The sequence below is a fragment of the Lepisosteus platostomus genome, chromosome 8, assembly GCF_059453375.1.
Source record: "Lepisosteus platostomus isolate fLepPlt1 chromosome 8, fLepPlt1.hap1, whole genome shotgun sequence".
Lineage (NCBI taxonomy): Eukaryota > Metazoa > Chordata > Actinopteri > Semionotiformes > Lepisosteidae > Lepisosteus > Lepisosteus platostomus.
In genome coordinates this window covers 62,160,163-62,174,906 of record NC_142618.1, presented here as the reverse complement: position 1 = coordinate 62,174,906, position 14,744 = coordinate 62,160,163, and the positions used below count along the sequence as shown (strand labels likewise).

At 41.1% G+C, this 14,744-nt stretch overlaps 1 long non-coding RNA gene across 1 annotated transcript; it reads left to right on the top strand.

Annotated features, from left to right (window-relative positions):
• The first annotated feature begins 7,467 nt into the window (after positions 1-7,467).
• Positions 7,468-12,746, top strand: LOC148657672 (uncharacterized). Its single transcript, XR_015941039.1, has 2 exons — positions 7,468-7,591; positions 12,133-12,746. It is a non-coding gene; the product is annotated as an uncharacterized LOC148657672 (long non-coding RNA).
• The last annotated feature ends 1,998 nt before the right edge of the window (positions 12,747-14,744 follow it).

The window sequence follows — 14,744 nt, the reverse complement described above, 5'->3', positions numbered from 1 at the left end:
TATGAATGTCACACATCACATTCAATTACTGCACATTACATTCAATTCAAATCAGTCAGGTCTTAACTTCAAAGTTTTTGCAATCATTGAAAGTTATGTTTACCTGTATCTTCACCCACACACACACACATACATAGTTTAAGTTTCAAGGGTTTAACTTGAGACCACTCAATAACGTGTACATAATCCATAATCTGGATCATCTCTCTAGTTCTTATTGTCCTTTAAGACACATTAATGCACTGTTTGGAACTGTATTATATTCTATCCAGTAAATAAAGCAGTAGTTTCACAAGAGATGCAAATCACTCCACATTTTATGCCAGCTATCGTCAGAAAAATGTTTATCATCAGATTCTATCTGCTCTGCATGTCCATGCATTCAATATACAGGCTAGGATGCATGTATTTGGTTCAGATGCTTTTAACCCTAGTCTGGATTAACTGGTTTTCTAACCACAATTCAGCATTGTTGCAGTCATTCTGTATTCAATTGATGAATAAGTTTGAATCCTAGAAGACCATAAAGCAAGAGTGCAGAGATGGTATTACAGGGTAAATGCAATATGATTTTAACTCTTTGCATTATCTGGAATGATGCACGAGGTATGATCTAAAATGTAGAACACATTGCTTTCATCCAACTCTGAGTGAAACCAAAATATAAACACATCCACATTTGCTACATATTTCTAGGACTTATGATTCATCTGATAGAGCATTGCTCAGGGGCTGTATGTCCATTGACCAGTTTCCAGCGCTCTCCCAGTCGCTGCAGAAACCATTCCTGCGTGAATCATTCTGCTCCCACACCTGGATCCCCCTGTTTACCAGCACAGCTCCGCAAGCGGCTCAGTGTGTGGGAATGCGTACCAGTAGCTGTGGCACGACCTTCAAACAAAGCACTTGGAAAACCAACCGACCCACAGGCGTGAGTCACTGTGCAAACTGTGTTGATGAATCACCCCTCTTGCAGGCACTTCTTCCTGTATTTGCAAGAGTAGCACAGCAAGGTAGTGACACAGTGTCAGGAGCAGCAGCCTGGCTGCACGGACAAGAGTGGCTGTAAAACAGACTGTATGGTTACGGCTGTGGTGGGTGGGGCAGGGGGGTACTTAAGCAAAGAATGCTGGGAGAGAACGTCTGTGGTCTTGTGACTATTCCCTGGAAGCAGTGGTTGGCAGGAGTTGGTATATTGTCTGAACCTAAACATTTCTTAGGAACACCATTTGCCTCTTGAAATCTGGGACAAATGCCTCTGCTAGCTTCTAATCAAATGCCAGTCAAAACTTCCCAGCTGCTTTCTTGACTGGGGTTTTACAGTGATGTGGTGAGTTCAAGAACCTTTAGGGAACAGTGCAAACCTTAATTTCCACACACTGTAAACAGAAACTCAAGGAGCTTTTAGTTTCTGCTCAAGTTTGTCTTTGCAATCAGGTTACAAGGACATAAATTGACTCTTCTTTCCTGTTTTGAGTTTGGATGCCCCCTAACTGCAAGAAGTATTTAAATTATTTCATTACGAACAATTTTAAGTAAGACTGATATTTATCCTGAAAAGGCTAAGTTTATGTTTCAAGTCTTTGAAAACTAGCTGTACAGTTTTCAATGACATTTTGAAGAAAGGTTTGTATTTTTCTTTAGCGCTTATGCACTGCACTACTGTTAACTGTTCAGGGAAGTATGAGAGAGGTATCACTTTTCAGAGTCTTATGATCTTACCTCCTTAAATTGCGAGATTTAATTTAGCTAAAATATTACATGTGCCTTCAAAGATCATATAAAAATGTCAAAGAACATAATAACAAATATCCTGGTAGAGATCTTCTGATCCAGCTGCTCTCCTGCAGGGAAAACAACCAAAAATGCAAGTTAAATAAAAACATCACAGCAAATATGCTTATGAATAAACATCACACCTTTCAATTAATGCTTCCTTTCTTGCAGGCAGTACAGATCTAATGGGAACGAAATTCAGATTCAGCCCTGCTTGAAATTTGATTCTATCAGATTAATAATAATCGCAACCTTATACCGTCTAAGTGACCCAGAAGGTACAATCTGATTGATGGCGAGCCGGCTGTCATTGGCTTAGAAAGTCTGATGGTTTTTTTGGCAAGTACAATCTATTCGTTCTGGCACAAGAGCCAGGACTGTCAAACACAGTTAGCATTCTAGAACGAAGTGTGCACTTATCTGGAAAATGTCCAGCATTCTTTGTGCTTGTAATTACTACTTTTAGAACATCACTGACACTGAATATATGACTTCCAGCACTCGATACAGCTAAAGTGCTTATTAAGAGTCATATTACACAAAGGAAGTTTTCAGGACATTTTTGGCAGTAACGCATAACATAGCAATAAAATTTGATTTAAACTGTAACATATTAAATGTACAAAGTACAATCGTTAATGATAATGAGGATTATTAAAAGGGAAGCAGTTTTTTGTGAGAATGTCAGCCTTTAATTAAAACTGAAACCGCCTATTGACTACCATTTTCTTCTCATTTTCACATACGAATGAGATCCGCAACACAGGAAGAGTGTTAAAACCAAACTTTAGAATGGAGAAAATGCACAGCATTAATAGCTTAGTCATTCTCATTTACTTCTTGTACAATGTGTTTGTTTTTTATATTAATATAAGAGGAGTTTATTGCTGAGATGCAGAGTTTGTGGTTCTCTGATACAAAAGTATGAATCAAGACTCAGATATTATACACTTCTGGGGGAAAAAGGGGAAACAACAGTATATTTATGCAACAGCATATATACGTTCATAATGTTCATTACTAATATACGAACTTATTTTATCTAAGATACTTGTTGTAACAGTAGAAATAAAAGGTTAAGATAAAAACAACATGATTTTATTTTATCTTCATGCAAATGTCTGGAAATAAACTGAGAAAATGAAAGTCAAATTTCATAACTCCAAATACCACTTACAGAAGCATGTGGCCAAGAAAAATATATTTTAATAACTACAGTCATGGATTTCTTTTCCCATTTTGGGGTATCTTAACCACAGAGTCTGTATACAGTATATGTTGCTTTCCTGATGACTTTTTGCTTCATTTCTGCTTTGAAAACAATCATGAATCTGTATCAAATAATTTGTCTTTGGACTTTCAACTTTTGGATGCACACTTATTTTTATGACCTGAAGCGGATTCCTCTGGTTTATGTCAGAAATTGCCCTTGTTAAAACACAGGGCTCTGTGTGGACTGCTCCCTCCTCACCTGTCTGAATTATCCATCAGAGGATAATGGCAGTCTGATCTGTGTCTCTGTATACAGTACGTTCTCCACATTACTCACTGTTTTGGGTTAAAAAACAGTTGTCTGCCACTTCGGAAAACAGTCAAAACAAAATCCATTAGTGTCTCTCCTTCTATGCCTCTTCCAGAGTCTTTCTCAAAAACCTTTTTTTATTTCCTGATTTTTTTCGTCATTCATCTGTGTGTTAGCTCTTATTTTATTTAGTTTATTCAGGTGTACGCCGAGAACTAATTTCTCTCTCTATATATATAATGAACACTTTATATATCACAGTCAGGGACAACAGACCAGCACTTTCTTCATCAGGGACAACAGACCAGCACCTTCTTCATCAGGGACAACAGACCAGCACCTTCTTCGGTCCCATTCAGAGATTTGAGTCTGTCTAGGCTGCCATGAGGCTTGAGGCTTGAAGAATATAATCATTCACCATGTATAGTCCCTGGGACTCCTTCTATACAGTTGTCTGGCTGGATTCAGGATCAGCTTAGAGGCTGCTCTTGTTCCAGGATTTGCTCATTGAACTCACACGGACAAGTGAATAGAGTTTTGGGGGGTACTGGTGTTGTAATTTCCTTTTTTGTCTCTCTTATGTAAGGCTTTTCGCAGCTTCTCCAAGATGCTTTCTAAGTGTTTGCAAACATGTTGCATTTGAGTCTACGTTCCTGCACTCTTGCATTTTGCCTCAGTCTGAAGCTGCATTTTGAATGATTTACATGCAGAAATGCACTAAACCCCTTGGAATGACTTCAGACATTGCCTGTGAGGGATAACCCACACTACTGAAATTACTCTCGAACCCACATCAATGCAAACACAAGCAGATTCAACATAAACCTATATTAAGAGGAATGTAGGGTTTCCTAAACTGTGATTGTAGGGTATTTACCAGGTAAGGAACACAGCATTTAACTAAAGTCACAGCAAAAAATTAAAGTCTCTCTTGCAGGTCAGGAGACCACACCTCAACAAAGCTCCTGTAGCTCTGATTTGTACAGTCCTGTAGCTACTTTAAATCAATGAAGATACATGTAGTCTGTTTACCTGAGATATTTAAATAAACACTGCAAAAGGCAAGACTTGAACCTATTCCACGATATTTTCAAGAACTAGTTTCATGTAAGTCTGGGTAAATGGAAGTGTACATCACCATAATTCAAGGATGCCACGGTCAGATGCAATACTGTTGTGAAAAGCCACAATGCATCTCCAGGTTTCCTTGACTGTTTAATAAGAACTGTAATATTCATGCTCATGCAGGTCTTGCATTTTAGACAATTAAGTCAGTTAACTTTTTCAATTAAGGCAGGAAGGGTCGGCTATGTTGCTTGAGAGCTGCGTATATTTTTTCCTTGCCTTTTCAATTCCCTAGCTGAGCACCTCACCTGCTTCAATGGTCATAATAAATCTTATGCTCATAAATCCAGCTGCGTCAGGGTTCTCCAGCACAGGTTGGCCACCCCTTCCATGGGACAGTAGTATCTGTGTTTAGAATGTCATGGAGATGAGTTGGCCAGAAGGGGGAGCTGGTGTCTATGATTTGGAATCCTTTGGCGTTCACATGTGCTTCTTGTCCCATTTGGGCAAATCTGTTTTGCATACCAACACAATAAGAGAGAAAACAAAAATGTGTGTTCTGTGTTGGACACATTGTGCTGTGGGGCTGAAGAAGAGGTGATCCTGTGCCCCCTTGAGCAGCGTGTATTTGACTGAGGAAGAGAAGCTGCTGACAAGACATCATGCCAGAGAGGGTGGATTGCACAAACACGCGAGGATCATCTGTCATCACTGAATGTCACGTGGCATCTGGTTTTATGTGAGACACAGCATTAAGATGCTTTAATTAACCTCTGGCTTGTAAGTGCCTTGGTTCTGCTGCTTTAATACTTCGTTTTACTGATTGCACCCCTATTCTGCCACTCTTCTAATGCTGAGCCCCCTCCTCTGCCCCGCCCTGCCAATGCTGCAGCCCTTTGGTTATGGGGGGGCAGACTGGCTCATCCCCTTGGCCAGGACAACACCCCCTGGTCCACCTGAACATCCAAAATCATTCTGCATCAACCACAAGGTTACTGTTGCAATTATTAGTAGCGGCAGTAACACCGGGTTTATGTCTCCAATACCAGTCTGCTGTCCTGTGTGTTTGGACAGGAAATAACACTGTGCTTGAATGGTCAGTACAGACAACAGTAGAAAGAGTCTGGCCTCCCCAGAGCCCTTCCACAAAGAAGTCGCTGGCATTACCGGTCAAGGGAACTCTTTTGCCTGGGCTGGACATGACTGCTTGGCTAAGAATGTGAAACTGTATGCCGTGCCAGACAAGTGATGCAGAAGATGATATGTCTCTTTGAGCAAGGTATCCAGGAATGTCACAATGTGACCAGGAATGTCAGACCTGCTTGGTCTATCTATGTCAAAACCTGGAAATCTAAATAAAAAAGAATGAACTCCTGCTATTTACAGTGGGAGAGGTTTGACAGAGCCCATATTGCCAAGCTACAGTAGCTGCGACGAGTGACCAGTGACAAGTGACCAGTGACAAAGACATTTCTAAAATAAGAGAGAGAGGGAAATTCACCTTACTTTTGTTATAAGGATGTAATGGGTTAATTACTATGAAATTTGCAATGCCTAGGTATAAAGACATTATACAGCTAGTATGGATAAAATGGTTGAAGGGAGTTGTGATTAACTCTGCTGTGGTAGGAGAGCATTGGTGGTAGGAGATTCATTGTTTACACGTCTGTATTGTTTACATTCAAACTGTCTACATGTTTACTTGCACATTGTCTATTGTTTGTTTGTACATTGTCTTGATGCACTGTTTGCACTTTGTTTTGTTTTTTACACTTGTTTTACAATCGAGAGACTTTCTGTAAGTAAGAATTCCATTGTACCAGTACCGGTTACATATGGCAATAAAGTTCAAGTTCAAGTTCAGAGGGTTGTGGCTGCAAACTGTATACTGGTTCAGTTGAGTTCCAGAAGAAGGATTCCTCCATTCAAACATTCGAACCCTCCATGTTACAGTAGCATCAGTGCATAGTGGACATCTGTGATCATGCATGAATTTACACCAAACAAAACATAACTACTTAAGGTGACAGGTAGGAACTGGAAGAACAGACAAAAGTGTAACATAAAAGTGCAAGAGATGCAACTTGCAGGCAGTAAGAGACAAACAAGCAGGACACAACACGCCTGCTGAAATGTACAGACTACTGAAGCAGAGGATAATTCTAAGGACATGAAACAAGAAATACAAATAAAACCGTTCTAGGACAATAGTGAGGATATGTCAAGCAGACAAAACACAATTAGCTCTAACAGCCTAGGAAAAACACCTGAATTAACACTTTCGGTTTTAGAAAATTTAGAACTTTACTGAAGTCCAGAGAACCTGGAAATTAATGCCATGTAGGACCCACACAAACTTTGAACACAAGCCTTTTGGCAAGTTGCTCTGATTTGCTACTGCACACAAAAGTACATGGAAGCACCTGAAGAAGTTTTTGTGAAGAGGGGTTAAAAGTGATTAAATGGATCTTCCAAAAATAAAGACTTAAAATTCAATTTTTTAGGGAAAATATTCATGAACTTCATGTAGACGCCAGAAAATATTAGACCTAGTGTGAAGCACGGTGGAGGTTTCAGTATGAAGTGAAGATGTTTCTGGAGCTCAGGAACTGGCAACACCGTGCAGTCACAGAACCAGATGAGCTCATCTAGGTTCCGACAGAGTGGTGGAAGAATCCGTTTTGCCATCTCCTGCTGTTTTGGTCTTGGACAATTAAAGCCAGGATAACAGTTATTCAAAGGCACACTTCAAGCATGTGCTAAAGGGGCTCACGATGAAGGATGTGGAATGGGCTTTTCTGTCAATGGACTGAAGAAGAACTATAAAGCTCAGTGAGACGGGCTCCTGCTGCACCATGACCCTGTATCCGATAAAGTGTTTAGAAAGCGGATAGGTGGATATAATGCACAGAAACAATTTCAAAACAAAATTATGCACGCCTTAACAATTACCTAACAGCCTTTTTGAAACCCGAACCCCTACGTCAATGTTTTGAAACAAAAAAGAATTTTGCTAATATCATGTAATATCATGATTACAAGATCATGTGCTAACAAGACCAGATCGTACTGGATGGTAGAAAACCTGTGTGGATGAACGAGATCCTCTTTCCTCATGTGGAGTGTGCTGTGAGCTGCTGTGTCCAGACAGTGTCCAGATGGCGCCCTGCTGTGGTGCCCTTGGGCCAGGAACGACTGCCACAGGGAAATACAACGCAGAATGAACAGGTACAGCTGGAACACCAGCCAAATAATAATAATAATAATAATAATAATAATAGCTGATCATCAATTGGCTGTGTGATGGAGCACAGTGATTACGCACACAGACTGTCAGGAGAAAGACCGGATGCAGAGCCTTTGCCAAAGGGAGTTTCCATTGATACCATGGTTTCACGTGTAAACAGCAACAAAAATATATTATTACTGAGCAACATTGAGCCCCGTACCACAAGGATGTAACCAGGAAAGACGAAATATATACTCTTCCTATATCCAGTGTATTATAGATATACTGTATATTATTCTATTATACTGTGGTACATGTTGATTCAGACATTCGACACTGAGGTAAACACACACCGCTAAAGTGTTATTATTTTGGAATGTGAAAGGGAAAGGCACACAAAACATGTCGCTCATTAAATAAGATTTGCCTTGGAACAGTTCCCGGGGGTTTTGCCCTGAGGCTGGGTGGTGTTTATTGATAAGAAATGGCATCTGATCCTTGTCGTGCTTTCTCGCAGTTCTGGATGAACAGGTGTCCTGTGTGGAATTTCTCTAATTAAAAATGTCTGAGACGTTGTTTGCCAGGAGAAGGGACTGTTGCACGGGAGGCGAAAAGCAAGTGTTCAGTCAGGCTGTGTCCACAATGGCTGAGCTCTTTACTAAGGCATTCATGACACCAGCTAGCCAAGCCAGCAAAGTTTTGAGAATAATAGAATAATAATGTATGCAGGCTGCCACAGCACAATGGAGAAGTGTGTCTGACCACTTCGCTCCTCCAGGAAAACAGCTCCTTGTTTTAACACGGAGCGCTACAAGAGCAGGTTGGGCTTCTCCTGCAGTAAAAGGACACAATTCGGGGCTTCATCTGAAGGCCTCTCCAGACAGGTGACGAACCGCTGTTTAAGCAAAGACCTTTTCCGTCTACCATGGAGCAAGAGTCAAGGGCCTCCCTTAGGGGGCAGACGCAATGTGAACCTGTTCAGCAATGCTCTTCACATCAGGGTGGAAATGAAAAGCGATGTCTTTGCTGAGCTATGGAGACACACTCTCCAGCTAGAACAATTAAAAAACAACAGAACTCCATCACCTCTCAGTTGCACCTTGCATCTCTGGTATAGATTGCAAAGTACTGCTGTAACATCAATGTCCTTGCAAAATATAGACCAGTCTTAGGGAAGCATAACCCCTATTATTCTTATTGCAAAATGTAACTTCCTCAGATGACAGCAGTAGCAACTATAACTCAAAATCTGGCTCTGATCTGCTGAGGGATTTTACAGCTGTGTATGCAGCTGCCTTCAGAAATGACCGAGTGTCCAGCCGCTGCACTGCCCCTGAGGTTGTCATGGCACACGGTCAGATTGCCCAGGCCAGTCACATAAAGCTGCAAACAGTTTAATGCACAAGCTCTCACCGAGGCGCCTGTTACTGGCACAGAGGAAGGAGAAAGGCGAGGAAAACCCTTTCCCGTGCTAGAAGGAAGTCTGTTAAAAGAACCTGATCTTCCTCTTGAAGGAAATAACTGTGTTCGGCCCTCTCTCATCTTTCCTCACCGGCGGTGCGGGCATTTCACTGTTAACTACAGTTAACAAGTTGGCAAGCAGACCAGCAAGAAGCCTGGCACAGCTTGTCAAACCTCTGGCCATATTTATTTGATAAATCGGTGTTTATTTTGTTTACTTGTTTGTCGTCCTGGTGAAGCAGTGGGTAAATACAATGCAAATTAATTTAAGGCAGTCTGAGCACCTGCTTCTGTGAATGTCATGTCTGTTTGCTAGTAGGTATTTTTGGAATTTACAGTAGTTCAGTAGAATAAATCTGCTAAACCATAAATTGTAATACACTGGCTCTAGGTAACCTGACATCATTTCTCGTAAAGCCAAGTTCAGGGTGTTGCACTCTACCATGCTAAAAACATCTAGAGAAAAACACAGGTGTCCACAGAAGTAATTTAAGCTTCTCAGCTGCAAAATTCGAAAGGAACCTGGCTTATTCCAGCCTCAGCTTATAATACTGTTCCAAGTGAAAAGAAAATACAATTCACGTAGTTCATCGTTAGAAAATAAACCTTTTTTGAACAATACTGTTACCTGTTAAGGCTGATTTGTATTTGTGAGCCCTGGGGCTGTTTAAATCCTGCCAAGGTTTTTATTTCTTTCCAATTTAATTCCATTCAAGCAAATATGAATTCAAGAAAAGCAAAGCAAGTAACGGCAAAACAGTTTATGTGCCAAAAAATAAAATGATTGCCAGTAGATCTGAGTGTCCAGTAATACATCAGGTAGTGATTAAATATCAACTACTATAAACCTGTGCAGATCAACAGTTGTGCCCATTGACCAATAATAATAATGATAATAATTATTATAATAATCGTGATCAGTCGCAGCACATTTCTTTCATACAGAGTCTTTCATGACACTGCATCTAATGTTGCTTTTCAATAATACAATCGAGAGCTGTATCCACACATTAGTGCACTAAAGAGCCTGGTTGGTAACCACTGCAGTAGACAATAGCATTGCCCACAAAGCATTATACTGTACTTCTATATCTGAATACAACTACAGAGATGTAACAAAATTCCAGAGCCAGAAGACCCAGTGACTTCCATAGAACTGTTTGAATTGCAGGTCAGGTGATTTAGCCAGCACATTTCCAAAAAAACACACATATATACAGTATGTAATTTACACAATGCTTATAACTGAATGCAATTGTTATAAATGTGTTATAAATATTCACTATGTTAATAATCTGCTATGTTATTATAAATAATAACACTGCATTTCCCAGTCATACAAACAAGTTGATTTTACAGCCTCCCAAGAGATGTGCTGCCTGAAGTCTGGGAATGCTGAAATTCCTTCCCTTATAATATAATATAAGGGAAGGAATATAATATAATAATAAAGTTCCAGTTAAGTTTACGCTGATTTTTGTCAAACACTTACACATTCAGTATAGAATTACAGCAATTTACAGAAATTAAGAAATCATGAGCAATATAAGACAACAATCTGGCCATGGTAACAGTCTTATAAGATGGTATAAATGCCATATCCTCGTCCTCCTAAGAGCAGAAGAAAGGCTACAAAGGAGAGAAGGTCATTGGGTCTGTATGGTCCATTTGGTAGTTAGTAGTTAATTGAACCAAGAGTGTGATCTAGCTGGTTCCTGAAAGGAGACAAAGTATCGACTTCAGCCACATGGCTGGGCAGCTTGTTCTGTTACTCCTGCTGCCCTTTCAAGAAAAAAGAGCCTCTTGTTCTCAGCTTTAATTGCACTTCAATATACTGTAGGTTCCACTGGTGACCCTGGTTCATGTTTCACTGTTGATTTGGAAGAAACCTGCTGCGTTGATTTTGTCTCTGTTCAAAATTCACACAGTTCACCTCTTTCTGCCTGTCAGTGTGGGACACTCATTGCAGACCCAGAATGTATCTGGTTGCTCTTCTCTGGTCTGATTCCAGAGCAGCAATATCTTTTATGTAACTTGGTGACCAAGTATGCACGCAGTATCCTCGGTGAGGCCTAACTAGTGCATTGTACTATTCTAACATAACCTCCCTTGATTTGACAATGATAAATTATATAGTCATATTATATTCTTGTCATTTTTAACTCAAATTCCACAGTTACACAAGGCAAAGGTGTCTTAACTTGTACTGGAATTTTAATTCAATAACAAATAAAAACTATTGCAGTAAATTGTGAATTCCAAAAACCCAGTGTACTATAAAACGTAACATCCTTTGGTAACAGAACCTTTCATCTTAAATTAAAAAAAGCTTTTCATGTTGCTATAGAACAGAAAACAGTGGCAACAAGAAGTGATATACCGCAGCAACGCTACTGAAGGTGTGAATGCTTTCCTCTGTAATGCTTGTACTGTATATTTGCATTATTCCCTACGTCTGAGCTATACTGTATATAGTTTCCTGTTTTCTCAGCTATGAAAGAACTTCTCTTTATACTTTTTACCACATTTTTACCACATTATGCAAATTTTTGCTACAGGAGCAGTTAGAAGGAGCTTGACTGCTTCATGCAGAGACACACGAGTATCAGTTCTCTAGGAATAGCAGCACCCACGAATGAAGCATATTGAGCCCTCCGGGACACGGGACGAGGAGGCCGGGACTCCCCTGTGGCGGGAGGAGTGACCAAGGGGCAGCTGCACCGGAGGTGAAGGACTGGAGGAAGGATACAGTGCCACAATCGTAATCCCTCCTCTTAAGGGCGCTCCGGCCCTTTCGTATTTTAGTTGATTATGTGCTCCTGCCCCCTGTTTTGTCTCCTTATTTAAGCCGGTAACTCCCACTATTCCTGGCTCAGCACTGGGAGATGGACGCCCGGAAGCCCGCCGACCAGCTGGTCCAGGAGAGACCCGACGGCACAGGCTTTGTCACGGCGTCCTGACCATCTGAGTCCGGGGCTCGGAGCGCCTGGCCTCGTCACCCTGGTTTTATTCCCTGTCCCTGTTCCAGATCCCGTTCCAGATTTTAACTGTGTTTTTCTCATCTTGGTTGGATCACCAGGTTTTGGACTTTGGACTGCGCCCCGGATTCCCCTTGGACTGTCTGAACTTGTTTGCCATCGCCATGCCCCCTGAGCACCGGATCACCGCTGTCACGCCCCCCTGTCTGTCAACCCGTCCGATCCTGCTGTTCCTTTCTCCAGATGATACCGTCTGCATAGGGTCCTGAACTGTGCTTTGAGGGAGCCTGGACCGGCTCCTGTTACATAGGGAGAGACAGGGCTGATGTACTGTGCAGTATTGATCATTTCCAACATGAGGAAATGATATCAACAATGATTACGATTCAGGGCAGCTGAGGATGATTGAACTTGGCTGTTGTTATCCCACCCGAACTTTCTTCCTGTGCTGGCTATTAAAAATGGTTGCTTCTCAGTTACTATGTTGACTTCCTGCTAGTAAATGACTTTGAATGTGAAGAGGAAATCCCAAATGAACATGGAACTGTAGAGTTTATCTTGAAATGGAGTTAATCGTGAATCCTAGTGAGCATTCATTATTTAACACACTTTTGGATAGATAGCTCTGCAAACAGAAACTAGAAAAAAGACCTGCAGATTGTGTTTGTAGCAGCAATAATTCAGATTTTTAACAATAAAATGTTAATCAATTTTGCTTCCTGTGAAAGCCTGGGAATGTTTTTGATCTCTCATATCCATTGGATACTGGATATACCCAATCACTTCAGTCCTGAGCACATTCTCACAATAGAGAGGAAATTCTGAAACACGGAACTATAAGTCATACAGGGTCAGTGAGGCTGACTGACATCAAATGAAAAAAATCATTTTCGATTGCATTAACAGTACGAAATGACGCACGGGGAGTTTAGGCTCAGATTTATTCCTATCGCTAATAGTCCAGAAGAGTTAGAGTTAGTAAACCCCCAGCTGATTCTTATTGAATCAGTTTCTGATAACGTTATTATTGCTTCAGCTTTAACTGGCCCGGACAAAGATCAGAGCTGTCATGTCCCTCCTTGCTTATGAGGTATGAGCCGGGGTGGACTGCTGCATCAGGGAGCTGTGCTCAGCCAGTGAGCTGTGTTCACAGGGAGCTCTTGTCCACGGGTGTTGCACTAGTTCTAGCTTGTATTCAAACACAGAGAGTGTCTGGGGAGCTTAAAAGGGAATGGACTCGCACTGAGTTTGCTGCTTTTGGTCTTGGTCAGCTGGTATAGAGGAATTTCAGTCAGTTTCAGGACGTACTGAGCCTGTCTCCCAGGCAGGATTTCGTCTGAGCTGCAGGTGTAGGGCATGCGCAGAATGGCATGATAACCAGAGATGAGAAGACTCATCGCTCCGACAACGTAAGACTGACAGAGGCCGAGACTGAGCACTTCAAATCATCCCATATGTCAGGGTTATCACTCCTGGGCCTGGGGCCACACACACACACACCTGCCGGTTTTCATTGCGGCTCAGCTTAAATGAATCATTCACTGAACCAGCAAGTTGCTTGGCTAGAACCTTCGCATTTTTGACTCTATTCAAATAAGTTGGGAGATTTTCAGTTCATCATTAAAATATAAATGAAGCCTTCATTTCATGGAGCTCCAACAATTAAAACTAAATTTTGACAGCACCATAAATCATTGCATTTAGATTGACATTTTTGACATATTTACAAACTGCCCCTTATAATTAAAATCGAATAGATATCTTGTTAGAGTTTTCCATTAAAATTAAGCGACTCTTCTGCATTTTGCATCCTACAAGGTTCTGTGAATGCAAGGTTTTGACAAAGGGCCTTGGACAGATCTGTGTTCCACTGTTGCCATGGATACCCCATGCGGCTACAATTTTTCTCTGCTGTTATATAATAATGTCTCAGCGGTGATGCAGAAATGGCCTTTCACAGTCTTAATTATAATATTTTCACAACATTCCCAGACATTTATTTTTTTCATGCTGCCCAGTGCAGCTCTGTTGTCCTTCTGTAAGTGTAACATTACTGCAGCAATACCACAGTGATCGCTGGGACTGTAACATAAGCAGAACACCATTCTGCCCCGGGTTAAATAGATTTAATTTCTCCTTTTAGGGATGTTTTGGTAAGGATTTTCCCTGTATGTAAGAAAAACAGATGGTATTGTGTTGTAATGAACAGCCTTAGTAATGACACGTTGTATAACATTCCAAAGTCATTGCATTGCAGCACAAGCAGTGACCAGAAAAATGAAAGCCAACAAAAAGCAGAAACAAGGTTTGCAAGAATAATCCTCTTCACAGTGAAAACTTTATCCAACAGGAGGTTCCAGTAAATACATTGCAAATTGAGAAGAAATCTGACTAAAAAATAAGTCGGGTAACGCTGGAATTACCCATTCGTGTTAAAACGTATACAGTATACACTGAGAATGGCAAATCCCAGTGAGGTGGTGCATCAGACCAGCTCGCTGATTGACAAGATCACAGCTCAGCACAGTCTATCAGCCTGAGGGCTTCCTGGTCGCACACCCTCTGTGATGTGTGCTGGTTTCTCCCCAGCTTTTACATTTCTCTCTCTGACATGGCTGTTGTCTGTTGTAATTGACAAAATGCACGCTATATTTCAGTAGTGCAGAAATCTGACTCTGGCCTGGGGTCATTAGTCCTGACCTGGCTTTTTAAA